Below are 27,996 nucleotides of genomic sequence, written 5' to 3'. Positions count from 1 at the left end.
CTCTCTGTGTGTTTCAGTGTTTACATCATGTACCATAGTGATAGTTCTCTCTGTGTATTTCAGTGTTTACATCATGTACCATAGTGATAGTTCTCTCTGTGTGTTTCAGTGCTGTTGAGTACACTGGTATACTGTAGCCTCGGACAAGGTGGAGGTGAGTACATTTATCAATATTCATCACCTGTTCTATAATAGTAACATTTATCTATATTCATCACCTGTTCTATAATAGTATAATTTATCTATATTCATCACCTGTTCTATAATAGTAACATTTATCTATATTCATCACCTGTTCTATAATAGTAACATTTCTCTATATTCTTCACTTGTTCTATAATAGTAACATTTATCTATATTCATCACCTGTTCTATAATAGTATAATTTATCTATATTCTTCACTTGTTCTATAATAGTAACATTTATCTATATTCATCACCTGTTCTATAATAGTATCATTTCTTCCTGGTCTCTTCATTGGTTCTTCATGTCTCCAGTCCTTATTCTCTTAGTATAGAAGGTTCCATAATGGATCTCCACCTGTTCTAGCTGCTCTCACCTGCAACACATCACAGGGTAGAAAGTGATACTCTGTGATGTGAGATATAGACTCAAATATAATAGCTACATAATGACTATAACTCCATACAGACTCATATAGCTACATAATGACTATAACTCCATACAGACTCATATAGCTACATAATGACTATAACTCCATTCAGACTCATATAGCTACATAATGACTATAACTCCATACAGACTCATATAGCTACATAATGATTATAACTATAACTCCATTCAGACTCATATAGCTACATAATGACTATAACTCCATTCAGACTCATATAGCTACATAATGACTATAACTCCATTCAGACTCATATAGCTACATAATGACTATAACTCCATACAGACTCATATAGCTACATAATGACTATAACTCCATACAGACTCATATAGCTACATAATGACTATAACTCCATAGACTCATATAGCTACATAATGACTGTAACTCCATACAGACTCATATAGCTACATAATGACTATAACTCCATACACTCATATAGCTACATAATGACTATAACTCCAACCCTGTGGGGGGTGTCACTAATCAGGTCTACAGTACAACAATAGGGCAGTGATCAGGTCTACAGTACAACAATAGGGCAGTGATCAGGTCTACAGTACAACAATAGGGCAGTGATCAGGTCTTCAGTACAACAATAGGGCAGTGATCAGGTCTACAGTACTACAATAGGACAGTGATCAGGTCTACAGTACAACAATAGGGCAGTGATCAGGTCTACAGTACAACAATAGGGCAGTGATCAGGTCTACAGTACTACAATAGGGCAGTGATCAGGTCTACAGTACAACAATAGGGCAGTGATCAGGTCTACAGTACAACAATAGGGCAGTGATCAGGTCTACAGTACTACAATAGGGCAGTGATCAGGTCAATAGTAATTAATAAGTAACTAATTAAATAGAGGTTAAATATATATATTTTTTAATAAAGTCAGACACCAACTGGCTCTCTCCCTCCCTTCTGTCTGGAGACCAGGACATAATCTGGAGAAAGATCTACTGTCTCTATTATATTATGACAGACCAGCTAGATCTACTGTCTCTTTTATATTATGACAGACCAGCTAGGTCTACTGTCTCTATTATATTATGACAGACCAGCTAGGTCTACTGTCTCTATTATATTATGACAGACCAGCTAGATCTACTGTCTCTATTATATTATGACAGACCAGCTAGATCTACTGTCTCTATTATATTATGGCAGACCAGGACATAATCATAAATTCTTTCTTTTTCTCTCTCTCTCTCTCTCTCTCCCTTTCTCTCTCTTAGATCTCTCTCCTCCAGCCTCTCTGAGCATCAGTAATGACAGATCTCAGTTCTTTACATATGAGTCTGTCTCTCTGAGCTGTGAGGTTCAGGGGAACGCTGATGGATGGAGAGTGGTGAGGAACACAGAAAGAGGAATCCTTTCAGATTGTAATACTGACTGGGGAAAACAACTAGCGTCTTCATGCAATGTGTCACTAATACCATCATACAGTGGAGTGTACTGGTGTGAGTCTGGGTCTGGAGAACACAGCAATGCTGTCAACATCACAGTACCTGGTATGTCCACAAACACCATCTACTAACATTATAGTGTGTAGTGGTTCATCTGGTTTCAGATAGCTGATGTTATGTTTATATATGATGTTTATATATTATATACAGCTGGAGCTGTGATCCTGGAGAGACCTGTTTATATATGATGTTTATATATTATATACAGCTGGAGCTGTGATCCTGGAGAGACCTGTTTATATATGATGTTTATATATTATATACAGCTGGAGCTGTGATCCTGGAGAGACCTGTTTATATATTATATACAGTTGGAGCTGTGATCCTGGAGAGACCTGTTTATATATGATGTTTATATATTATATACAGCTGGTCCTGTGATCCTGGAGAGACCTGTTTATATATGATGTTTATATATTATATACAGCTGGAGCTGTGATCCTGGAGAGACCTGTTTATATATTATATACAGCTGGAGCTGTGATCCTGGAGAGACCTGTTTATATATGATGTTTATATATTATATACAGCTGGTGCTATGATCCTGGAGAGACCTGTTTAAATATGATGTTTATATATTATATACAGCTGGAGCTGTGATCCTGGAGAGACCTGTTTATATATGATGTTTATATATTATATACAGCTGGAGCTGTGATCCTGGAGAGACCTGTTTATATATGATGTTTATATATTATATACAGCTGGAGCTGTGATCCTGGAGAGACCTGTTTATATATGATGTTTATATATTATATACAGCTGGAGCTGTGATCCTGGAGAGCCCTGCCCTTCCTGTGACTGAGGGAGATTCTGTGACTCTGCGCTGCAGATATCAGGGAACTCCCTCTAACCTCACAGCTGATTTCTACAAAGATGGATCCCTCATCAGGGCTGAGACTACAGGAGAGATGACCATCCCTGCAGTATCCAAGTCAGATGAAGGACTCTACAAGTGTACCAACTCTGAAGGAGATTCACCAGAGAGCTGGATGACTGTGACAGGTGAGAATATGAGAAACCTTGACATTCAGATTATCTGGTTCTTCTTTACACTGTTAAGTGGTGCTAAAACCTACATTATAAACTGGGTGGATCCAGGTTCATAGGGTGAGACATTACATTCATAATAGTTCTTATAATCTCTGCATGGACAATAGACGTAATTCTGTAGATGTAGGTACATTAATACTGATAACATTAATCAGATCACAGTTTCTAACTATTTACTGTGTTGTTTCTTCTTGTGTTTTTCAAGCTAAGGGATCTACCCCCACCCCATCCTCTCCTACCTCCTCTCTCCTCCTCCCTCTGTCTGTCTCTGGGTTGGTGGCTGCTCTCTCCATCTCTCTGATCATTTCTACTGGTCCTGTTCTGCAAGAAGAGGAACAAAGATGTAGCAGCTGAACCCAGAGATGTTACGTATGCTGACGTTAGAATCACACAGGACCCAGAACCCAGGAGAAGGAGAGGTACACACACACACACACACACACACACACACACACACACACACACACACACACACACACACACACACACACACACACACACACACACACACACACACACACACACACACACACACACACACACACACACAGTACAGTGTCTTTATGTCTTTAACCCATTGTCTCGTCTCCTCCAGAGAAGTCTCCAGGAGCTGATCCAGTCTACTCTGCAGTGAAGACCTCCAACACCACAGGTACTGTAATACTGTATAACACTATAACACCACAGGTACTGTAGTACTGTATAACACTATAACACCACAGGTACTGTAGTACTGAATAACACTATAACACCACAGGTACTGTAGTACTGAATAACACTATAACACCACAGGTACTGTAATACTGTATAACACTATAACACCACAGGTACTGTAATACTGTATAACACTATAACACCACAGGTACTGTAATACTGTATAACACTATAACACCACAGCTACTGTATTACTATATAACACTATTTTATTTTATTTTTATATTTTTATATACTTGCTCATTTCCCAACTTGGAAGCGAACTGTCACGAGAATTTTTAATCCCAATGATGATAACTAAACAATAATTTAAGCTTTGACAAATTCCCCGATGTTTGTAAGACCCTGTGTTTAATAATAATTAGTCTCAGATTCTGCAAAAGGTTCATCCTTTACTCTTTATTCTCTATTATTTATACCTATGCCTTCAAAATAAAAACAATACATTTATAACACACACACACACAGACACACACACACACACACACACACACACACACACACACACACACACACACACACACACACACACACACACACACACACACACACACACACACACACACACACACACACACACACACATTAGTAGAAACTCCACCTCTCTTTAGGTGGGCCGTATCTTTTTCCACAGTTCACATTCTTAGTTTATCCTGTTGCGGAACCCCTCGCCAACAGCCAGTGAAAATAGCAGGGCGCCAAATTCAAAACAACAAAAATCTCATAATTCAAATTTCTCAAACATACAAGTATTATACACCATTTTAAAGATACACTTCTCGTTAATCCAACCACAGTGTCCGATTTCAAAAAGGCTTTACAGCGAAAGCATACCATTGGATTATGTTAGGACAGCGCCTAGACAAGAAAAACCACACAGCCATTTTCCAAGCAAGGAGAGGCGTCACAAAAACCAGAAATACAGCTCTAATTAACCTGTTAGGGCTAGGGGGCAGCATTTGCACGTCTGGATAAAAAAAATCAGTTTTAGAAACTTCAGAGTGTTTAATATACAAATCTACTAATAATACGCATATATTAGCTTCTGGGCCTGAGTAGCAGGCAGTTTTCTCTGGGCACGCTTTTCATCCGAACGTGAAAATACTGCCCCTGTCCCAAACAGGTTATCACTTTTCTACCAGCCTGGCAGTTTCTAGCCATTCCTCTCCTCCCTAGATTAGAGGGGCCTTGGAAGGGGCCTCTTTCCTGTCGTAAGTTTTCAGAGTTATAAGTAGGTCATGTGTAGTTCACATTGCTACAAAGTAACACAATGGCCTGGTCACAAACACACACATTTCATACAATTATATGGTTTCAGGATGGAAGAGTTTATTCATTATCTTAACCTCTCTGGGCTAGGCGAGACGAATTCGTCCCACCTACGCAACAGCCAGTCTAATCCAGTGGCGCGATTTTCAAATACCTTAAAAATCCTATTACTTCAATTTCTCAAACATATGACTATTTTACAGCTATTTAAAGACAAGACTCTCATTAATCTAACCACACTGTCCAATTTCAAAAAGGCTTTACAATGAAAGCAAAACATTAGATTATGTCAGCAGAGTACCAAGCCAGAAATAATCAGACACCCATTTTTCAAGCTAGCATATAATGTCACAAAAACCCAGAAGACAGCTAAATGCAGCACTAACCTTTGATGATCTTCATCAGATGACAACCCTAGGACATTATGTTATACAATACATGCATGTTTTGTTCAATCAAGTTCATATTTATATCAAAAACCAGCTTTTTACATTAGCATGTGAAGTTCAGAACTAGCATACCCCCCGCAAACTTCCGGCGAATTCACTAACAATTTACTAAATTACTCACGATAAACGTTCACAAAAAGCACAACAATTATTTTAAGAATTATAGATACAGAACTCCTCTATGCACTCGATATGTCCGATTTTAAAATAGCTTTTTGGTGAAAGCACATTTTGCAATATTCTAAGTACATAGCCCAGCCATCACGGGCTAGCTATTTAGACACCCGGCAAGTTTAGCACTCACCAATATCAGATTTACTATTACAAAAGTTTGATTACCTTTTGTTGTCTTCGTCAGAATGCACTCCCAGGACTGCTACTTCAATAACAAATGTTGGTTTGGTCCAAAATAATCCATCGTTATATCCGAATAGCGGCGTTTTGTTCGTGCGTTCCAGAAACTATCCGAAATGGTAAATCAGGGTCGCGCGCATGGCGCAATTCATGACAAAAAAAATTCTAAATATTCCATTACCGTACTTCGAAGCATGTCAACCGCTGTTTAAAATCCATTTTATTGCATTTTTCTCGTAAAAAAGCGATAATATTCCGACCGGGAATGTCCATTTAGCTAAACAGAGGAAAGAAAACAAAGCTTTCGGTCGACGCGGGCACGAGCCTGAGTCTCACAGTACTGTATCCAGCCACTACCCAAACGCGCTACTTTGTTTCAGCCAGAGCCTGCAAAGCCATGATTCAGCATTTTGCCGCCTTCTGAGAGCCTATGGCAGCCGTAGGAAGTGTCACGGGACAGCTAAGATCCTCACTCTTCAATAAACAGAGACAAGAAGAACGACACCTTGTCAGACAGGCCACTTCCTGCATGAAATCTTCTCAGGTTTTTGCCTGCCATATGAGTTCTGTAATACTCACAGACACCATTCAAACAGTTTTAGAAACTTTAGGGTGTTTTCTATCCAAAGCCAATAATTATATGCATATTCTAGTTACTGGGCAGGAGTAGTAACCAGATTAAATCGGGTACGTTTTTTATCCAGCCGTGTCAATACTGCCCCCTACCCCCAACAGGTTAAACATATGAATTCCTTTATCAATCCACCCTTTTACTAAATATTACACACTGATACTTCAATCTTTATTAGAAAATAAAGTCATACCAAATCAAACAAAACCAATACATGTATTTACATCACATACTCATCAACGACTGTTCTAGGCCTATATCCAATTATAACTCTTCTTTTTAGGATTTTCATTATAATCTTCATTATCCTCTCTAGGGTACGGGCAGTATTTTCATGGCCGGATGAAAAATGTACCCAAATTAAACTGCCTGCTACTCGGGCCCAGGAGGTAGGATATGCATATTATTAGTAGATTTGGATATTAAACCCCGTTCTGCCAGTGGAACCTCTAGCCAACAGCCAATGGTGTCGAATGGTGCGAAATACAAATACCTCAAAAAATCTATAATTTCAATTTCTCAAACATATCCACACACATCAACACACTCATACAGGCTAAAGCGGCAACACGGTGATTATAACATTTTTATAACATTTTTCCATTTCTCAAACATACTAAAACATACTTCCCAAACATACTATCGAACCACCCTGTCACAGATGTATTAACCCCTGAGTTCTCAGCCCATTCTTCACTTAGAGCCATTAACCCTGCTAGAGCTCTAGTTTTATTAGAAATAAACGTACAACAACGAACCCCTATTGTTCTACATACCCCGCCCTTTTCTGCCAATGACATATCAAGAGCCAGCCTATTTTGCCAGGTCATGAAGGAGGTGGCGGATAATTGATCAGAGATCCCCTTTACTGCATCCCCGGTTTCATTCATCATATCAAATGTATTTATATAGCCCTTCTTACATCAGCTGATATCACAAAGTGCTGTACAGAAACCCAGCCTTAAACCCCAAACAGCAAGCAATGCAGGTGTAGAAGCACGGTGGCTAGGAAAAACTCCCTAGAAAGGCCAAAACCTAGGAAGAAACCTAGAGAGGAACCAGGCTATGAGGGGTGGCCAGTCCTCTTCTGGCTGTGCCGGGTGGAGATTATAACAGCACATGGCCTAGATGTTCAAATGTTCATAAATGACCAGCATTGTCAAATAATAATAATCATAGTAGTTGTCGAGGGTGCAACAAGTCAGTAACACAAGAGTAAGTGTCAGTTGGCTTTTTCATAGCCGATCTTTGAGAGTATCTCTACAGCTCCTGCTGTTTCTAGAGAGTTGAAAACAGCAGGTCTGGGACAGGTAGCACGTCCGGTGAATAGGTCAGGGTTCCAGCAGGTCTGGGACAACAGGTCTGGGACAGGTAGCATGTCCGGTGAACAGGTCAGGGTTCCATATCTGCAGGCAGAACAGTTGGAACTAGAGCAGCAGCACGGCCAGGTGAACTGGGGACAGCAAGGAGTCATCAAGCCAGGTAGTCCTGAGGCATGGTCCTAGGGCTCAGGTCCTCCGAGAGAGAGAAAGAAAGAAAGAGAGAATTAGAGAGAGCATATTTAAATTCACACAGGACACCGGAAAAGACAAGAGAAATACTCCAGATGTGACAGACTGACCCCAGCCCCCCGACACATAAACTACTGCAGCATAAATACTGGAGGCTGAGACAGGAGGGGTCAGGAGACACTGTGGCCCCATCCGATGAAACCCCCGGACAGGGCCAAACAGGTAGGATATAACCCCACCCACTTTGCGAAAGCACAGCCTCCACACCACTGGAGGGATATCTCCAACCACCAACATACCATCCCGGGACAAGGCCGAGTATAGCCCACAAAGATCTCCGCCACGGCACAGCCCAAGGGGGGGCGCCAACCCAGACAGGAAGACCACGTCAGTGACTCAACCCACTCAAGTGATGCACCCCTCCCAGCGACGGCATGGAAGAACACCAGTAAGCCAGTGACTCAGCCCCTGTAATACGGGTAGAGGCAGAGAATCCCATTGGAAAGAGGGGAAACCGGCCAGGCAGAGACAGCAAGGGCGGTTCGTTGCTCCAGCCTTTCCGTTCACCTTCACACCCCTGGGCCAGACTACACTTAATCATAGGACCTACTGTAGAGATATGTCTTCAGTAAAGACTTAAAGGTTGAGACTGAGTCTGCGTCTCTCACATGGGTAGGCAGACTATTCCATAAAAATTGAGCTCTATAGGAGAAAGCCCTGCCTCCAGCTGTTTGCTTAGAAATTCTAGGAATAATTAGGAGGCCCGCGTCTTGTGACCATAGCGTACGTGTAGGTATGCACGGCAGGACCAAATCGGAAAGATAGGTAGGAGCAAGCCCATGTAATGCTTTGTAGGTTAGCAGTAAAACCTTGGAATCAGCCCTTGCCTTAAAAGGAAGCCAGTGTAGGGAGGCTAGCACTTGAGTAATATGATCACATTTTTTGGTTTTAGTCAGGATTCTAGCAGCCGTATTTAGCACTAACTGAAGTTTATTAAGTGCTTTATCCGGGTAGCCGGAAACTAGAGCATTGCAGTAGTCCAACCTAGAAGTAACAAAGGCATGGATTAACTTTTCTGCGTCATTTTTGGACAGAAAGTTTCAGATTTTTGCAATGTTACGTAGATGGAAAGAAGCTGTCCTTGAAACAGTCTTGATATGTTCTTCAAAAGAGAGATCAGGGTCCAGAGTAACGCCGAGGTCCTTCACAGTTTTATTTGAGACGACTGTACAACTATCCAGATTAATTGTCAGATTCAACAGAAGATCTCTTTGTTTCTTGGGACCTAGAACAAGCATCTCTGTTTTGTCCGAGTTTAAGAGTAGAAAGTTTGCAGCCATCCACTTCCTTATGTCTGAGACACAGGCTTCTAGCGAGGGCAATTTTGGGGCTTCACCATGTTTCATTGAAATGTACAGCTGTGTGTCATCCGCATAGCAGTGAAATTTAACATTATGTTTTCGAATGACATCCCCAAGAGGTAAAATATATAGTGAAAACAATAGTGGTCCTAAAACGGAACCTTGAGGAACACCGAAATTTACAGTTGATTTGTCAGAGGACAAACCATTCACAGAGACAAACTGATATCTTTCCGACAGATAAGACCTAAACCAAGCCAGAACTTGTCCATGTAGACCAATTTGGGTTTCCAATCTCTCCAAAAGAATGTGGTGATCGATGGTATCAAAAGCAGCACTAAGATCTAGGAGCACGAGGACAGACGCAGAACCTCGGTCTGACGTCATTAAAAGGTAATTTACCACCTTCACAAGTGCAGTCTCAGTGCTATGATGGGTTCTAAAATCAGACTGAAGCATTTCGTGTACATTGTTTGTCTTCAGGAAGGCAGTGAGTTGCTGTGCAACAGCTTTTTCAATTTTTTTGAGAGGAATGGAAGATTCGATATAGGCCGATATTTTTTATAATTTCTGGGTAAAGATTTGGCTTTTTCAAGAGAGGCTTTATTACTGCCACTTTTAGTGAGTTTGGTACACATCTGGTGGATAGAGAGCCGTTTATTATGTTCAACATAGGAGGGCCAAGCACAGAAAGCAGCTCTTTCAGTAGTTTAGTTTGAATAGGGTCCAGTATGCAGCTTGAAGGTTTAGAGGCCATGATTATTTTCATCATTGTGTCAAGAGATATAGTACTAAAACACTTTAGTGTCTCCCTTGATCCTAGGTCCTGGCAGGGTTGTGCAGACTCATGACAACGGAGCTTTAGAGGAATATGCAGATTTAAAGAGGAGTCTGTCATTTGCTTTCTAATGATCATGATCTTTTCCTCAAAGAAGTTCATAAATTCATCACTGCTGAAGTGAAAGCTATCCTCTCCTGGGGAATGCTGCTTTTTAGTTAACTTTGCGACAGTATAACACCACAGGTACTGTAATACTGTATAACACTATAACACCACAGGTACTGTAGTACTGAATAACACTAACACCACAGGTACTGTAATACTGTATAACACTATAACACCACAGGTACTGTAGTACTGAATAACACTATAACACCACAGGTACTGTAATACTGTATAACACCACAGGTACTGTAATACTGTATAACACTATAACACCACAGGTACTGTAGTACTGAATAACACTAACACCACAGGTACTGTAATACTGTATAACACTATAACACCACAGGTACTGTAGTACTGAATAACACTATAACACCACAGGTACTGTAATACTGTATAACACCACAGGTACTGTACTACTGTAAAACACTCCAACACTATAATTCCAGGTGGATCTGGTCCAGTCTGTGTTAATATCCTCGCTCTCTCCTGTGTTTAGTTCCAGGTGGATCCGGTCCAGGTGATGTGACCTATGCTGACGTCAACCACACAAAAAGACAACACAACAGGAGGAGAGGTAGGAAGAAGGGAGAGGCCAACAACACTCCGCTCATCTTTCTGAAGTAAAAAATATGTTTTTAGTGTTTTAACATGTCACTAGTTGTAACCTGTTTATATGTTTCTTTCAGAGAACGTCGTTCCAGACCCTGTCTACTCAGCAGTGAAGACAGACAGACCGAGATACAGGTCAGAAGGTCGATCCAGTCCCTGTCTACTCAGCAGTGAAGACAGACAGACAGACAGACAGACAGACAGACAGACAGACAGACAGACAGACAGACAGACAGACAGACAGACAGACAGACAGACAGACAGACAGACAGACAGACAGACAGACAGACAGACAGACAGACAGACAGACAGACAGACAGACAGACAGACAGACAGACAGACAGACAGACAGACAGACAGACAGACAGACAGACAGACAGACAGACAGACAGACAGACAGACAGACAGACAGACAGACAGACAGACAGACAGACAGACAGACAGACAGACAGACAGACAGACAGACAGACAGACAGACAGACAGACAGACAGACAGACAGACAGACAGACAGACAGACAGACAGACAGACAGACAGACAGACAGACAGACAGACAGACAGACAGACAGACAGACAGACAGACAGACAGACAGACAGACAGACAGACAGACAGACAGACAGACAGACAGACAGACAGACAGACAGACAGACAGACAGACAGACAGACAGACAGACAGACAGACAGACAGACAGACAGACAGACAGACAGACAGACAGAGATACAGGTCAGGCTCAATGATGATGATGAGAAGTAGAGATCATGGCAGCCATTTTGTGCCAGAGGGCTCAGCAACACCCATCAGTTTCTGTGCATAGTGTAGAGAATCATTGTACCATCAAAACCACTGTGAAATATATATTCTATAACCAAGAATATTGTTGTTTCAGCTGTTTCTAAAAGATGCAAAAACAAAACATAAGGGAACGTATATCATTGCTCACATAGAACAGATCTACTGCTACTATAAGATCTATAACACACATTTCTATGTGAATTTTGTCAGGTCGCCCCAAAAATAACATATTGCCAGTTTAACTAATTAAATCTATGTGTCCTATAGGTAGAGCTGTATCTGGACCCAGGGAAGTAATGTACAGACTGAGGTAGGTCCATATTACTGTATCACTAACCCTAATGTACAGACTGAGGTAGGTCCTGATCACTGTATTACTAACCCTAATGTACAGACTGAGGTAGGTCCATATCACTGTATCACCAAACTGTAATATAGACTGAGGTAGGTCCTGATCACTGTATCAATAACCCTAATTTACAAACTAAGGTAGGTCCATATCACTGTATCACTAACCCTAATGTACAGACTGAGGTAGGTCCAGATCACTGCATCACTAACCCTAATGTACAGACTGAGGTAGGTCCTGATCACTGTATCAATAACCCTAATTTACAAACTAAGGTAGGTCCATATCACTGTATCACTAACCTTAATGTACAGACTGAGGTAGGTCCAGGTCCAGATGTATATATAACCCTAAATTCATCCTTAACTTCAAAATGAAGTGTTTGTTATAAATGATGTAGCATGTTGTGTTATGAATGATGTAGCATGTTGTGTTATGAATGATGTAGCATGTTGTGTTATGAATGATGTAGCATGTTGTGTTTGTTATTAATGATGTAGTATGTTGTGTTTGTTATAAATGATGTAGCATGTTGTGTTTGTTATGAATGATGTAGCATGTTGTGTTTGTTATGAATGATGTAGCATGTTGTGTTTGTTATAAATGATGTAGCATGTTGTGTTTGATATGAATGATGTAGCATGTTGTGGTATGAATGATGTGGCATGTTGCGTTTGTTCAAATCACATGGTTAGCAGATGTTAATGTGAGTGTAGCGAAATGCTTGTGCTTCTAGTTCCGACCATGCAGTAATATCTAACAAGTTAACTAACAATTTCACAACAATTCAAAACAACAATTTAATTTGTCTGGGAGCAAGACGTCGGTGCCCGCGACGGGGCTGGTTTTCTTTTTGTAATCAGTGATTGACTGTAGACCCTGCCACATACGTCTTGTGTCTGAGCCTGTGACGAACGTCGTAAGGAGGAGACCAAGGTGGACATCTACACATGGTGGTGGCTCCGGTTCGGGGCGTAGCTCCCGCTCCGCCCGCTGATCCCTCTGCTTTTGTGCCACCGGACCGTGGATTGTTGTCGGAGGAACCGGACCGTAGATCATCGCTAGAGGCTCTGTACTGCAGGCCGCCGCCGGATGCTCCGGTCAGCGGACCGTCGCCGAAGACTGCGGACCGTCGCCGAAGACTGCGGACCGTCGCCGGAGGCTCCGGACCGCGGGCCGTCTCAGTAGGTTCCGGACCGCGGGCCGTCTCAGGAGGTTCCGGACCGCGGGCCGTCTCAGGAGGTTCCGCGCCGTGGCCGCCAGGGGTCCGCGCGTGGCGCCCTGGAGGCTCCGGGCCGTGGATCGTCCCTGGAGGCTCCGGGCCATGGATCATCCCTGGAGGCTTCGGGCCATGGATCATCCCTGGAGGCTCCGGGCCATGGATCATCACTGGAGGCTCCGGGCCATGGATCATCACTGGAGGCTTCATGCCATGGATCATCACTGGAGGCTTCGAACCATGGATCATCACTGGAGGCTTCGGACCATGGATCATCACTGGAGGCTTCTTATGTGGAGCTGGAACCGGTTTCACCGAACTGGGGAGACGCACTGGAGACCGGATGCGCAGAGCTGGCACAGGGTATACTGGGCCGTGGAGGCGCACTGGAGGTCTGGAGCTTAGGTCTGGCACAACCCGTCCTGGCTGGATGCTTACTTTAGCCCGGCAAGGGCGGAGCGCTGGCACAGAACGAACTGGGCTGTGAAGGCGTACTGGCGACACAGTGCGTAGAGCTGGAGCAGGATATCCTGGACCGAGGAGGCGCACTGGAGACCAGGAGCGCTGAGCTGGCACAATCCATCCTGGCTGAATGCCCACTCTATCATGGCAAATGCGGGGCGCAGGCACATCGCGTACCGGGCTATGAATGCTCACTGGAGATATAGTGCGCATCATAGCATAACACGGTGCCTGGCTGTTCACCTGGTCCCCACGGTAAGCACGGTGAGTTGGCTCAGGTCTCCACCCTGACTCTGCCAATCTACCCGTGTGCCCCCCATTTTTTGGGGCTGCCTCTCGTGCTTCCGTCGTTGCCGTGCTAGTTCCTCGTCACGTTGCCGTTCTGCTCTCGCTGCCTCCACCTGTTCCCATGGGAGGTGATCCCATCCAGCCTGGATCTCCTCCCACGTCCAGGATCCCTTGCCATCCCGGATGTCTTCCCAGGTCCATTTCTCCTGACCACGCTGCTTGGTCCTTTTGTGGTGGGACGAACGTCGTAAGGAGGAGACCAAGGTGCAGCGTGGAAAGTTGTCATATTTATATTTATTGTAACTCAGAACACTAAAGCAAAATAACGAAACAACTGCAGTCTTGCAGGCTTTACTGAGCTGTACAAACACAAGATCCACAACTGAAGGTGGAAAAAAGGGCTGCCTAAGTATGATTGGTAGGCAGCTGCATCTGATTAGGAACCATACTCGGCTCAACACAAAGAAAAAGAAAACATAGAATGTAACATAGAAATTTACCACAGACTGCCCACCCCACACCCTGACCTAACAAAATAGAGAAATAAACCGTCTCTCTCAGGTCAGGGCGTGACAGAGCCGTTGAATTGCAACTCTACTTTGTCTCTATACTGACACTTAGCTTGTTTGATTGCCTTGCGGAGGGAATAGCTACACTGTTTGTATTCGGTCATGTTTCCAGTTGCCTTGCCATGATTAAAAGCAGGGGTTCGCACTTTCAGTTTTGCGCGAATGCTGCCATCAATCAACGGTTTCTGGTTGGGGAAGGTTTTAATATTCACCGTGGGTACAACATCAACGATGCACTTGCTAATATACTCGCTCACCGAAACAGCGTATACATCAATATTGTTGTCTTAAGCTATCCGGAACATATCCCAGCCCACGTGATTGAAGCAATCTTGAAGCGTGGAATCCGATTGGTCGGACCAACATTGAACAGACCTGAGCACGGGCGTTTCCTGTTTTAGTTTCTGTATACAATACATGCATGTTTTGTTCAATCAAGTTCATATTTATATAAAAAACCAGCTTTTACATTAGCATGTGACGTTCAGAACTAGCATACCCCCCGCAAACTTCCGGTGAATTTACTAAATTACTCACGATAAACGTTCACAAAAAACATAACAATTATTTTAAGAATTATAGATACAGAACTCCTCTATGCACTCGCTTTGTCCGATTTTAAAATAGCTTTTCGGTGAAAGCACATTTTGCAATATTCTAAGTAGATAGCCCGGCATCACAGGGCTAGCTATTTACACACCCACCAAGTTTAGCACTCACCAAAGTCAGATTTACTATAAGAAAAATGTTATTACCTTTGCTGTTCTTCATCAGAATGCACTCCCAGGACTTCTACTTCAATAACAAATGTTGGTTTGGTTCCAAATTATCCATAGTTATATCCAAATAGTGGCGTTTTCTTCGTGCGTTCAAGACACTATCCGAAGGGTAAACAAGGGTGACGCGCACGGCGCGTTTCGTGACAAAAAAATTCAAAAAATTCCATTACCGTACTTCGAAGCATGTCAAACGCTGTTTAAAATCAATTTTTATGCAATTTTTCTCGTAAAAAAGCGATACTATTCCGACCGGGAAACCCTGTTTTCGTTCAAAGAAGAAAAAATAAAAACATGGTGTCGGCTCGTGCACGCGCCCCAGTCTCATTGTTCTCAGATCGACCACTATCCAAATGCGCTACTGTTTTTCAGCCATGGCCTGCAAAGTCATCATTCAAAGTTCTGGCGCCTTCTGAGAGCCTTTGGGAGCGTTAGAAAATGTCACGTTATGCCAGAGATCCCCTGTTTTGGATAGAGATGATCAAGAAGGCCAAGAAATAGTCAGAGAGGGCGCTTCCTGTTTGGAATCTTCTCAGGTTTTGGCCTGCCAAATGAGTTCTGTTATACTCACAGACACCATTCAAACAGTTTTAGAAACATTAGGGTGTTTTCTATCCAAATCAAACAATTATATGCATATTCTAGTTTCTGGGCAGGAGTAATAATCAGATTAAATCGGGTACGTTTTTTATCCGGCCGTGAAAATACTGCCCCCTATCCATAACAAGTTAACTAAGACTGTCTCTGTGTTGGCTCTAAGATAATTTACTACTTTAACTAAGACTGTCTCTGTGTTGGCTCTAAGATAATTTACTACTTTAACTAAGACTGTCTCTGTGTTGGCTCTAAGATAATTTACTACTTTAACTCAGACTGTCTCTGTATTGGCTCTAAGATAATTTACTACTTTGCCTCTGTGCTTTGGTGGGCACAAAAACCAGATTGGAATTGGAAGGCTTAAATTGTGATATCATTTTCCTGAACATGTCTGTGTCAACCAGGGAAAAGAAATCCATAGTACCTTTGTGTGGTAGATTAGTACACATTATCATCAAACTTCTCATCAGGTCTTGACTGATACCCAGTCCAATGTTGAATCTAGTACCTGAAATATGCTGCAAACTCACCACATTTAGATGTGGAGGAAAGTTCTCATACATTTACATTTTACATTTAAGTAATTTAGCAGACACTCTTATCCAGAGCGACTTACAAATTGGTGCATTCACCTTATGATATCCAGTGGAACAACCACTTTACATACAATAGTGCATCTAAATCTTTTAGGGGGGGGGGGGATTAGAAGGATTACTTTATCCTATCCCAGGTATTCCTTAAAGAGGTGGGGTTTCAGGTGTCTGCGGAGGTAGGATTTATCAGGCCATCAATGGTGGAGAAGAGCACTCTCTAATTATTCTGATTAATAGTGATCAAGTTAGTAAAATGAGCCCATCTGGCATTTCTAATGGCCTTGTTAAATATGATGCTCTCTCATTTCTAATGGCCTTGTTATATATGATGCTCTCTCATTTCTAATGGCCTTGTTATATATGATGCTCTCTCATTTCTAATGGCCTTGTTATATATGATGCTCTCTCATTTCTAATGGCCTTGTTATATATGATGCTCTCTCATTTCTAATGGCCTTGTTATATATGATGCTCTCTCATTTCTAATGGCCTTGTTATATATGAAGCTCTCTCATTTCTAACGGCCTTGTTATATATGATGCTCTCTCATTTCTAACGGCCTTGTTATATATGATGCTCTCTCATTTCTAATGGCCTTGTTATCTTGTTATGGATAGGGGGCAGTATTTTTACGGCCGGATAAAAAACGTACCCGATTTAATCTGATTATTACTCCTGCCCAGAAACTAGAATATGCATATAATTATTAGCTTTGGATAGAAAACACTCCAAAGTTTCTAAAACTGTTTGAATGGTGTCTGTGAGTATAACAGAACTCATTTGGCAGGCCAAAACCTGAGAAGATTCCAAACAGGAAGCGCCCTCTCTGACCATTTCTTGGCCTTCTTGATCATCTCTATCCAAAACAGGGGATCTCTGCTGTAACGTGACATTTTCTAATGCTCCCATAGGCTCTCAGAAGGCGCCAGAACGTTGAATGATGACTTTGCAGGCCATGGCTGAAAAACAGTAGCGCATTTGGATAGTGGTCGATCTGAGAACAATGAGACTGGCGCACACGTGCACGAGAAGAGTCCATTTTACTTTCTCTATCTTTGAACGAAAACAACGACTCCCGGTCGGAATATTATCGCTTTTTTTACGAGAAAAATTGCATAAAAATTGATTTTAAACAGCGTTTGACATGCTTCGAAGTACGGTAATGGAATATTTTGAAATGTATTGTCACGAAACGCGCCGGGCGCATCACCCTTCATTACCCTTCGGATAGTGTCTTGAACGCACAACAAAACGCCGCTATTTGGATATAACTATGGATTATTTGAAACCAAAACAACATTGGGTGATGAAGTAGAAGTCCTGGGAGTGCATTCTGATGAAGAACAGCAAAGGTAATCCAATTTTTCTTATAGTAAATCTGAGTTTGGTGAATACCAAACTTGGTGGGTGTCAAAATAGCTAGCCATGATGGCCGGGCTATCTACTCAGAATATTGCAAAATGTGCTTTCACCGAAAAGCTATTTTAAAATCGGACACCGCGATTGCATAAAGGAGTTCTGTATCTATAATTCTTAAAATAATTGTTATGTTTTTTGTGAACAATTATCGTGAGTAATTTAGTAAATTCACCGGAAATGTTCGGTGGGAATGCTAGTTCTGAACGTCACATGCTAATGTAAAAAGCTATTTTTTTATATAAATATGAACTTGATTGAACAAAACATGCATGTATTGTTTAACCTCTCTAGGCTAGGCGGGACGAATTCGTCCCACCTACGTAACAGCCACTGCTATCTGGTGGCGCGATTTTCAAAACCTTAAAAATCCTATTACTTCAATTTCTCAAACATATGACTATTTTACAGCCATTTAAAGACACGACTCTCGTTAATCTAACCACACTGTCCGATTTCAAAAAGGCTTTACAACGAAAGTAAAACATTAGATTATGTCAGCAGAGTACCAAGCCAGAAATAATCAGACACCCATTTTTCAAGCCAGCATATAATGTCACCAAAACCCAGAAGACAGCTAAATGCAGCACTCACCTTTGATGATCTTCATCAGATGACAACCCTAGGACATTATGTTATACAATACATGCATGTTTTGTTCAATCAAGTTCATATTTATATCAAAAACCAGCTTTTTACATTAGCATGTGACGTTCAGAACTAGCATACCCTCCGCAAACTTCCGGGGAATTCGCTAACATTTTACTAAATTACTCACGATAAACGTTCACAAAAAGCATAACAATTATTTTAAGAATTATAGATACAGACCTCCTCTATGCACTCGATATGTCCGATTTTAAAATAGCTTTTTGGTGAAAGCACATTTTGCAATATTCTAAGTACATAGCCCAGGCATCACGGGCTCGCTATTTAGACACCCGGCAAGTTTAGCACTCACCATAATCATATTTACTATTATAAAAATGTCATTACCTTTTGTTGTCTTCGTCAGAATACACACCCAGGACAGCTACTTCAATAACAAATGTTGGTTTGGTCCAAAATAATCCATCGTTATATCCGAATAGCGGCGTTTTGTTCGTGCGTTCCAGACACTATCCGAAATAGTAAAGAAGTGTCACGCGCTTGGCGCAATTCGTGACAATAAAATTCTAAGTATTCCATTACCGTACTTCGAAGCATGTCAACCGCTGTTTAAAATCAATTTTACGACATTTTTCTCGTAGAAAAGCGATAATATTCCGACAGGGAATCTCCTTTTCGGCAAACAGAGGAAAAAATCCCAAAGGCGGGGGCGGTCGGGGTCACGCGCATAAGCTAGTGTCTCTTGATGGGCCACTTGAGAAAGGCGATAATGTGTTTCAGCCTGGGGCTGGAATGACGACATTCTGTTTTTTCCCGGGCTCTGAGCGCCTATGGACGACGTGGGAAGTGTCACGTTAGAGCAGAGATCCTTAGTAAATGATAGAGATGGAAAAGAAGTTCAACAAATGGTCAGACAGGCCACTTCCTGTAAAGGAATCTCTCAGGTTTTGACCTGCCATTTGAGTTCTGTTATACTCACAGACACCATTCAAACAGTTTTAGAAAATTTAGGGTGTTTTCTATCCATATGTAATAAGTATATGCATATTCTAGTTACTGAGTAGGAGTGGTAACCAGATTAAATCGGGTATGTTTTTTATCCAGCCGTGCCAATGCTGCCCCCTAGCCCTAACAGGATAACATAATGTCCTAGGAGTGTCATCTGCTGAAGATCATCAAAGGTTAGTGCTGCATTTAGCTGTGGTTTTGTTTTTTGTGACATTATATGCTAGCTTGAAAAATGGGTGTCTGATTATTTCTGGCTGGGTACTCTGCTGACATGATCTAATGTTTTGCTTTCGCTGTAAAGCCTTTTTGAAATCGGACAGTGTGGTTAGATAAAGGAGATTCTTGTCTTTAAAATGGTGTAAAATAGTCATATGTTTGAAAAATGGAAGTTTTCGGATTTTCGAGGACTTTGTATTTCGCGCCACGCCCATCATTGGATATTGGAGCAGGTGTTCCGCTAGCGGAACGTCTAGATGTAAGAGGATTTATATATGATGCTCTCTCATTTCTAATGGCCTTGTTATATATGATGCTCTCTCAGAATATCATAATGGACCTGCAACTTTGACTTCATCCAATTCCACTCCGTCTTTCTGCAGTTTCTCTTTAATTTATTAGTTTCCTCAGTCATCCAAGGGCCTCTCCTTTTTTCAACTTTACTGGATCTATGGCATCAATGTTTTCCCTTCATTTACAATGTTTTTATTTAACTAACGTTGACTGGCAACAAGCTAGTAAAAAAATCCCCAGTGGTGATCAGAGAAAGCAACATCAACAATAGAGGATATGTCAATAGAAAGCCCCTTGGTAATAACCAGGTCCAGAGTATGGCTGTGGTTATCGGTGGGCCCAGTAGAAAGCCCCTTGGTAATAACCAGGTCTATAGTATGGCTGTGGTTATGGGTGGGCCCAGTAGAAAGCCCCTTGGTAATAACCAGGTCCAGAGTATGGCTGTGGTTATGGGTGGGCCCAGTAGAAAGCCCCTTGGTAATAACCAGGTCCAGAGTATGGCTGTGGTTATGGGTTGGCCCAGTAGAAAGCCCCTTGGTTATAACCAGGTCCAGAGTATGGCTGTGGTTATGGGTGGGTTCAGTAGAAAGCCCCTTGGTAATAACCAGGTCCAGAGTATGGCTGTGGTTATGGGTGGGCCCAGTAGAAAGCCCCTTGGTAATAACCAGGTCCAGAGTATGGCTGTGGTTATGGGTGGGCCCAGTAGAAACACCCTTGGTTATAACCAGGTCCAGAGCATGGCTGTGGTTATGGGTGGGCCCAGTAGAAAGCCCCTTGGTAATAACCAGGTCCAGAGTATGGCTGTGGTTATGGGTGGGCCCAGTAGAAAGCCCCTTGGTAATAACCAGGTCCAGAGTATGGCTGTGGTTATGGGTGGGTCCAGTAGAAAGCCCCTTGGTAATAAACAGGTCTATTTTATGGCTGTGGTTATGGGTGGGCCCAGTAGAAAGCCCCTTGGTAATAACCAGGTCTATTTTATGGCTGTGGTTATGGGTGGGCCCAGTAGAAAGCCAGTAGAGCCAAATGGTAATAACTGGTTCCATTTAAACTGTATAACATGATGCTCTGGTCTGGTGGCTGACATTTAAACAGTATAACATGATGCTCTGGTCTGGTGGCTGACATTTAAACAGTATAACATGATGCTCTGGTCTGGTGGCTGACATTTAAACAGTATAACATGATGCTCTGGTCTGGTGGCTGACATTTAAACAGTATAACATGATGCTCTGGTCTGGTGGCTGACATTTAAACAGTATAACATGATGCTTACAGCTGAGAGCATTAGTAGTAGCTTTATGTGAACAACATCACCCATAGTTAAACACCAATGTCCCTTTGTCACACACAGATGTGACCTGTTTCAGGAAGCTAGGCGAACAACTGAAAGCATTAGTAAAAATAGAGGCTGTCTCCACCCCACCACATATAGATACTTATCAGAGCAGGAGATCTGTGTATGTTTGAGGTTATAGCTGTATGTGAACAACATCACCCATTGTTAAACACCTCTGTCCCTCTGTCACACATTTTACATGTATTTTTATATGTTTTTGTCATTTAGCGACTTACACTAGTGAGTCATTTAGCAGACGCTCTTGTCCAGAGAGACTTACAGAAGTGAGCGGATACATTTTTGTACTTTTCTAAGCACCAGTCTCTACCAACTGAGCCACACAGGACACACATGCAGAGAAACAAAAACACACACACACACACACACACACACACACACACACACACGCACACGCACAGGCCCAGACATGTACCTCCCTCTTCTTGCCTTTGCTGACTGTTGCAGCAGGTCTATTTTAGTCTGAATGGGAACGTACAGTTGAAGTCAGAAGTTTACATACACTTAGGTTGGAGTCATTAAAACTCATTTTTTAACCACGCCACACATTTCTTGTTAACAAACTATAGTTTTGGCAAGTCCGTTAGGACATCTACTTTGTGCATGACACAAGTAATTTTTCCAACAATTGTTTACAGACAGATTATTTCACTTATAATTACTTGTATCACAATTCCAGTGGGTCAGAAGTTTACATACACTATTGGAGGATTACCTGTGGATGTATTTCAAGGCCTACCTTCAAACCCAGTGCCTCCTTGCTTGACATCATGAGAAAATAAAAATAAATCAGCCAAGACCTCAGAAACAAAATTTAAGACCTCCACAAGTCTAGTTCATCCTTGGGAGCAATTTCCAAATGCCTGAACGTACCACGTTCATCTCTACAAACTATAGTACGCAAGTATAAACACAATGGGACCACGAAGCCATCATACCGCTCAGGATGGAGACACATTCTGTTTCCTAGAGATTAACCTGTTAGGGCTAGGGGGCAGTATTGACACGGCTGGATAAAAAACGTACCCGATTTAATCTGGTTACTACTCCTGCCCAGTAAATAGAATATGCATATAATTATTGGCTTTGGATAGAAAACACTCCAAAGTTTCTAAAACTGTTTGAATGGTGTCTGTGAGTATAACAGAACTCAAATGGCAGGTCAAAACCTGAGAAGATTCTGTACAGGAAGTACCCTGTCTGACCATTTCTTGGCCTTCTTTGTCATCTCTATCCAAAACAAAGGATCTCTGCTGTTACGTGACACTTCCTACGGCTCCAATTGCCTCTCAGAAGGAGGAAAAAAGCTGAATCGTGGCTTTGCAGGCTCTGGCTGAAAAAAAGTAGCGCGTTTGGGTAGTAGCTGGTTACAGTACTGTGAGACTCAGGCGCGTGCCCGCGTCGACCGAATGCTTTGTTTTCTTTCCTCTGTTTACCTAAACGCAGATTCCCGGTCGGAATATTATCGCTTTTTGACGAGAAAAATGGCATAAAAATGGATTTTAAACAGCGGTTGACATGCTTCGAAGTACGGTAATGGAATATTTAGAATTTTTTTTGTCACGATTTGCGCCATGCTCGTAACCCTTATTTACACTTCGGATAGTGTCTTGGAACGCACGAACAAAACGCCGCTATTTGGATATACCGATGGATTATTTTGGACCAAACCAACATTTGTTATTGAAGTAGCAGTCCTGGGAGTGCATTCTGACGAAGACAACAAAGGTAATCAAACTTTTGTAATAGTAAATCGGAGTTTGGTCAGGGCTAAACTTGGTCGGTGTCTAAATGGCTAGCCGTGATGGCTGGGCTATCTACTGAGAATATTGCAAAATGTGCTTTCACCGAAAAGCTATTTTAAAATCGAACACCTCGATTGCACAAAGGAGTTCTGTATCTATAATTCTTAAAATAATTGTTATGTTTTTTGTGAACGTTTATCGTGAGTAATTTAGTAAATTCACCGGAGGTTTGCGGGGGGTATGCTAGTTCTGAACGTCACATGCTAATGTAAAAAGCTGTTTTTTGCTATAAATATGAACTTGATTGAACAAAACATGCATGTATTGTATAACATAATGTCCTAGGTGTGTCATCTGATGAAGATCATCAAAGGTTAGTGCTGCATTTAGCTGTCTTCTGGGTTTTTGTGACATTATATGTTAGCTTGAAAAATGGGTGTCTGATTATTTCTGGCTGGGCTGGATACTCTGCTGACATAATCTAATGTTTTGCTTTCGTTGTAAAGCCTTTTTGAAATCGGACAGTGTGGTTAGATTAACGAGAGTCTTGTCTTTAAAATGCTGTAAAATAGTCATATGTTTGAGAAATTTAAGTAATAGCATTTCTAAGGTATTTGAAAATCGCGCCACTGGATTACACTGGCTGATGCGTAGGTGGGACAAATTCGTCCGCGCCCGGCTGGCGGGCGGCTCTGGCAGCTCCGGGCTGGCGGGCGACTCTGGCCGCGCCCGGCTGGCGGGCGACTCTGGCCGCGCCCGGATGGCGGGCGACTCTGGCTGTGCCCGGCTGGCGGGAGGCTCTGGCGGCTCCGGACAGGCGGGCGGCTCTGGCGGCTCCGGACTGGCGGGCGGTTCTGGCGGCTCCGGACTGGCGGGCGGCTCTGGCAGCTCCGGACTGGCGGGCGGCTCTGGCGGCTCCGGACTAGGATTCACCAGGCTGGGGAGACATGCAGGAGGCCTGGCTCTGGGCGCAGGCACAGGACTCACCAGGCTGGGGAGACCCACAGGAGGCCTGGTCCTGGGAGGAGGCACACAATAGACCAGGCTGGTGAGACCCCCTGGAGGCCTGGTCCTGGGAGGAGGCACAGGATAAACCGGGCTGTGGGGGAGCACTGGAGTTCTAGTGCGTAGGCTTGCCACCCATACTCCAGGCTGAATGCCCACTCTTGGCCGGCACGGGCGGAGCGCAGGCATAGGGCGAATTGAGCCCTCCCAGCACCCCGGAGACACAGTGCGCAGAGCCGGCGCAGGATAACCTGGACCGAAACGGCGCACTGGAGACCATGCTCTTCTCCTGGTGCAGCTCCTTCCTCCGCTGCTTGGTCCTTTTCTGGTGGGTGATTCTGTAACAACCGTCGTCGCAATGAGACCAAGGTGCAGCGGAGGATGTGTTCATCATAAAGGATTTTAATAAACGAATGAACACTACAAACAAAACACGAAAAGAAACGACAGCCAAACAGTCCTGTCAGGATTAACACAAACCTAGACAGAAAATAATCACCCACAAACCCCAAAGGAAAAACAGGCTGCCTATGTATGACTCTCAATCAGCAACAACGATCTACAGCTATTCCTGATTGAGAGCCACACACGGCCTAACCAAAGAAACAAACCAACATAGAAAAATAAACATAGAACGCCCACCCATGTAACACCCTGGCCTAACCAAAATAGAGAACAAAAAAACCCTCTCTATGGCCAGGGCGTTACACCTATATCGATATAACCTGAAAGGCCGCTCAGCAAGGAAAAAGCCACTGCTCCAAAACCGCCATAAAAAAGCCAGACTACGGTTTGCAACTGCACATGGGGAAAAATATCGTACTTTTTGGAGAAATGTCCTCTGGTCTGATGAAACAAATATAGAACTGTTTGGTCATAATGACCATTGTTTTGTCTGGAGGAAAAGGGGGAGGCTTGCAAGCCAACGAACACCATCCCAACCGTGAAGCACGGGGGTGGCAGCATCATGTTATGAGGGTGCTTTGCTGCAGGAGTGACTGGTGCACTTCACAAAATAGATGGCATCATGAGGTGGGAAAATTATGTGGATATATTGAACATATCAAGACATCAGTCAGGAAGTTAAAGCTTGGTCGCAAATGGGTCTTCCAAATGGACAATGACCCCAAGCATACGTCCAAAGTTGTGGCAAAATGGCTTAAGGACAACAAAGTCAAGGTATTGGAGTGGCCATCACAAAGCCCTGCCATCAATCCTATAGAAAATGTGTAGGCAGAACTGAAAAAGTGTGTGCGAGCAAGGAGGCCTACAAACCTGACTCAGTTACACCATTTCTGTCAGGAAGAATGGGCCAAAATTCACCCAACTTATTGTGGGAAGCTACCTGAAACGTTTGACCCAAGTTAAACAATTTAAACAACCAAATAATAATTGAGTGGATGTAAACTTCTGACACACTGGGAATGTGATGAAAGAAATAAAAGCTGAAAGAAATCATTCTCTCAACTATTATTCTGACATTTCACATTCTTAAAATAAAGTGGTGATCCTAACTGATCTAAGACAGGAACGTTTTACTGGGATTAAATGTCAGGAATTGTGAAAAACTAAGTTTAAATGTAGTTTGCTAAGGTGTATGTCAACTTCCAACTTCAACTGTACGTATTCTGTATGATGTACATTCAGAGTTCTAAACACTTAAAACACCAGTCAAACATCTGATTGAATCAGTCATTATAATTGGACTGTATGTTGGGGTGTATAAATGTATCTAACTACACATTAAACACTGAGACCTGTAGGGGTGTATCAATGTTCCTGTGGTGTTGGAGGTCTTCACTGTAGTAGACTGGATCAGCTCCTCTGTCCCTCACTCATCTCTCTCTCCTCTCTCTTTACCTAGTGACCCTGTTCATCAGAACGTCATGGTGGGTGGAAAAAGATGCTCTCTTCAGCAGCGGTGAATAACCACAACCCTGTCAGTCCATCTCTTTACTTCTCATTTCTCTTATTTTCTCTCTCCCCCTTCCCTTTTCACACCAGCACACTTATCTTTAGATGCAGCAGCCTTGACCTCCATCAACAGTATCAGCAACAGAGAGGTGTGAAGTTTCCACAACAGAGTTAGAGTCAGTTTATCATGTACTTCTCTTTAGATGCTGCAGCCTTGACCTCCATCAACAGAGTTAGAGTTAGTTTATCATGAGAACATACAGACACCACTGACTGGAACCAGCTGACAGTATCAGTTGTAAAGGCTTCATTACTACTAACAGAAGGAAAGTTGTAGTGTTATGTCCATGATGAAAAGGCTTCATTACTACTAACAGAAGGAAAGTTGTAGTGTTATGTCCATGATGTAATGTCATTGTGTGTGTTTACCTTGAGCAACACCATTGTATGGTTGCTAACTTGTCAAATTAAGCTTCCTAAAATTTGTTAGAGAATGTGTCAGTGTCACAACTATACTAATGTCACGTCCTGACCATAGTAAGATGTTATTTTTAGAGCAGGGTGTGACAGGGGGTGTTGTGTTTTTCTATGTTTTGTATTTCTATGTTGTTTATTTGGGATGATCTCCAATTAGAGGCAGCTGGTCCTCGTTGTCTCTAATTGGAGATCATACTTAAGTATGTTTTTTTTACACCTGTGTTTTTGGGTAGTTGTCTTCTGCTTAGTTTTCTGTACCTGACAGAACTGTGTGCTTTTGTTTTCGCGTCGTTATTTTTTCTTTAGTGTTCTGAGTTAAAATAAATATTCATCATGAGCAATCAACACGCTGCACTTTGGTCCCCTCTCTACGACAGCCGTTACAGTCAGTTTGTCACTTTCATGAGTTTAGAGTAATAACATGTTCCACTACTGAAGACATTGGCTCTAATCTAGGTTGTGCCTTTATATTTAGAGAAAATGAACAACTCAGGAAGAATGTTTCACTTCTCTTTGTGACTTCTCTAACCCCAAACCCCAACCTGGTCTCATTGGTCTGTTTCACAAGCATTCCCCAAAGTCTGGCGATATTGTGCCTCTTGGTTTAGAAATGTCTGGTGGGTATTAGCATGATCTGAGAAGGTTTGAATCCTAAGCAACCTGCCAACACATTGTTTGAAGTAAAATAGACCAACATAGCTACCGTAGTAGGTGAAATCTGTGTGTTGGAAAACCTTGGTAGAGCATGGGTGTAGAAGGCATTGTGGTGCTCACGTGAATTTACTTTCTTTGACATTATGCTCACAATGCAAATAGTCCAGGAAGCCATTTGATTACATGTTCAGGAGTCTTAAAGCTTGGGGGTAAAAACTGTTGAGAAGCCTTTTTGTCCTAGACTTGGCACTCCGGTACTGCTTGCATTGCGGTAATAGAGAGAACAGTCTATGACTGTGGTGGCTGGGGTCTTTGACAATTTTTAGGGCCTTCCTCTGACACCGCTTGGTGTAGAGGTCCTGGATGGCAGGCAGCTTAGCCCCAGTGATGTTCTGGGCCATACGCACTACCCTTTGTAGTGCCTTGCGGTCAGAGGCCGAGCAATTGCCATACAAGGCAGTGATGCAACCAGTCAGGATGCTCTTGATGTTGCAACTGTAGAACCCTTTGAGGATCTCAGGACCCATGCCAAATCTTTTTAGTTTCCTGAGGGGGAATAGGCTTTGTCGTGCCCTCTTCACGACTGTCTCGGTGTGTTTGGACAATTCTAGTTTGTTGTTGATGTGGACACCAAAGAACTTGAAGCTCTCAACCTGCTCC

General features: G+C 42.6%; 2 long non-coding RNA genes across 2 annotated transcripts; both read left to right on the top strand.

Annotated features, from left to right (window-relative positions):
* Window positions 1–12: 12 nt before the first annotated feature.
* On the top strand, window positions 13–3,443 carry LOC145861825 (uncharacterized). Its single transcript, XR_014381530.1, has 4 exons — window positions 13–154; window positions 1,868–2,143; window positions 2,861–3,103; window positions 3,357–3,443. It is a non-coding gene; the product is annotated as an uncharacterized LOC145861825 (long non-coding RNA).
* On the top strand, window positions 3,433–27,027 carry LOC123732539 (uncharacterized). Its single transcript, XR_006763206.2, has 6 exons — window positions 3,433–3,570; window positions 3,747–3,803; window positions 10,886–10,963; window positions 11,076–11,133; window positions 12,059–12,101; window positions 26,156–27,027. It is a non-coding gene; the product is annotated as an uncharacterized LOC123732539 (long non-coding RNA).
* The last annotated feature ends 969 nt before the right edge of the window (window positions 27,028–27,996 follow it).

Source organism: Salmo salar, chromosome 18, assembly GCF_965601325.2.
Source record: "Salmo salar chromosome 18, fSalSal1, whole genome shotgun sequence".
In the NCBI taxonomy this organism is placed as follows: Eukaryota; Metazoa; Chordata; class Actinopteri; order Salmoniformes; family Salmonidae; genus Salmo; species Salmo salar.
This window is presented reverse-complemented; position numbering and strand designations above follow the sequence as displayed.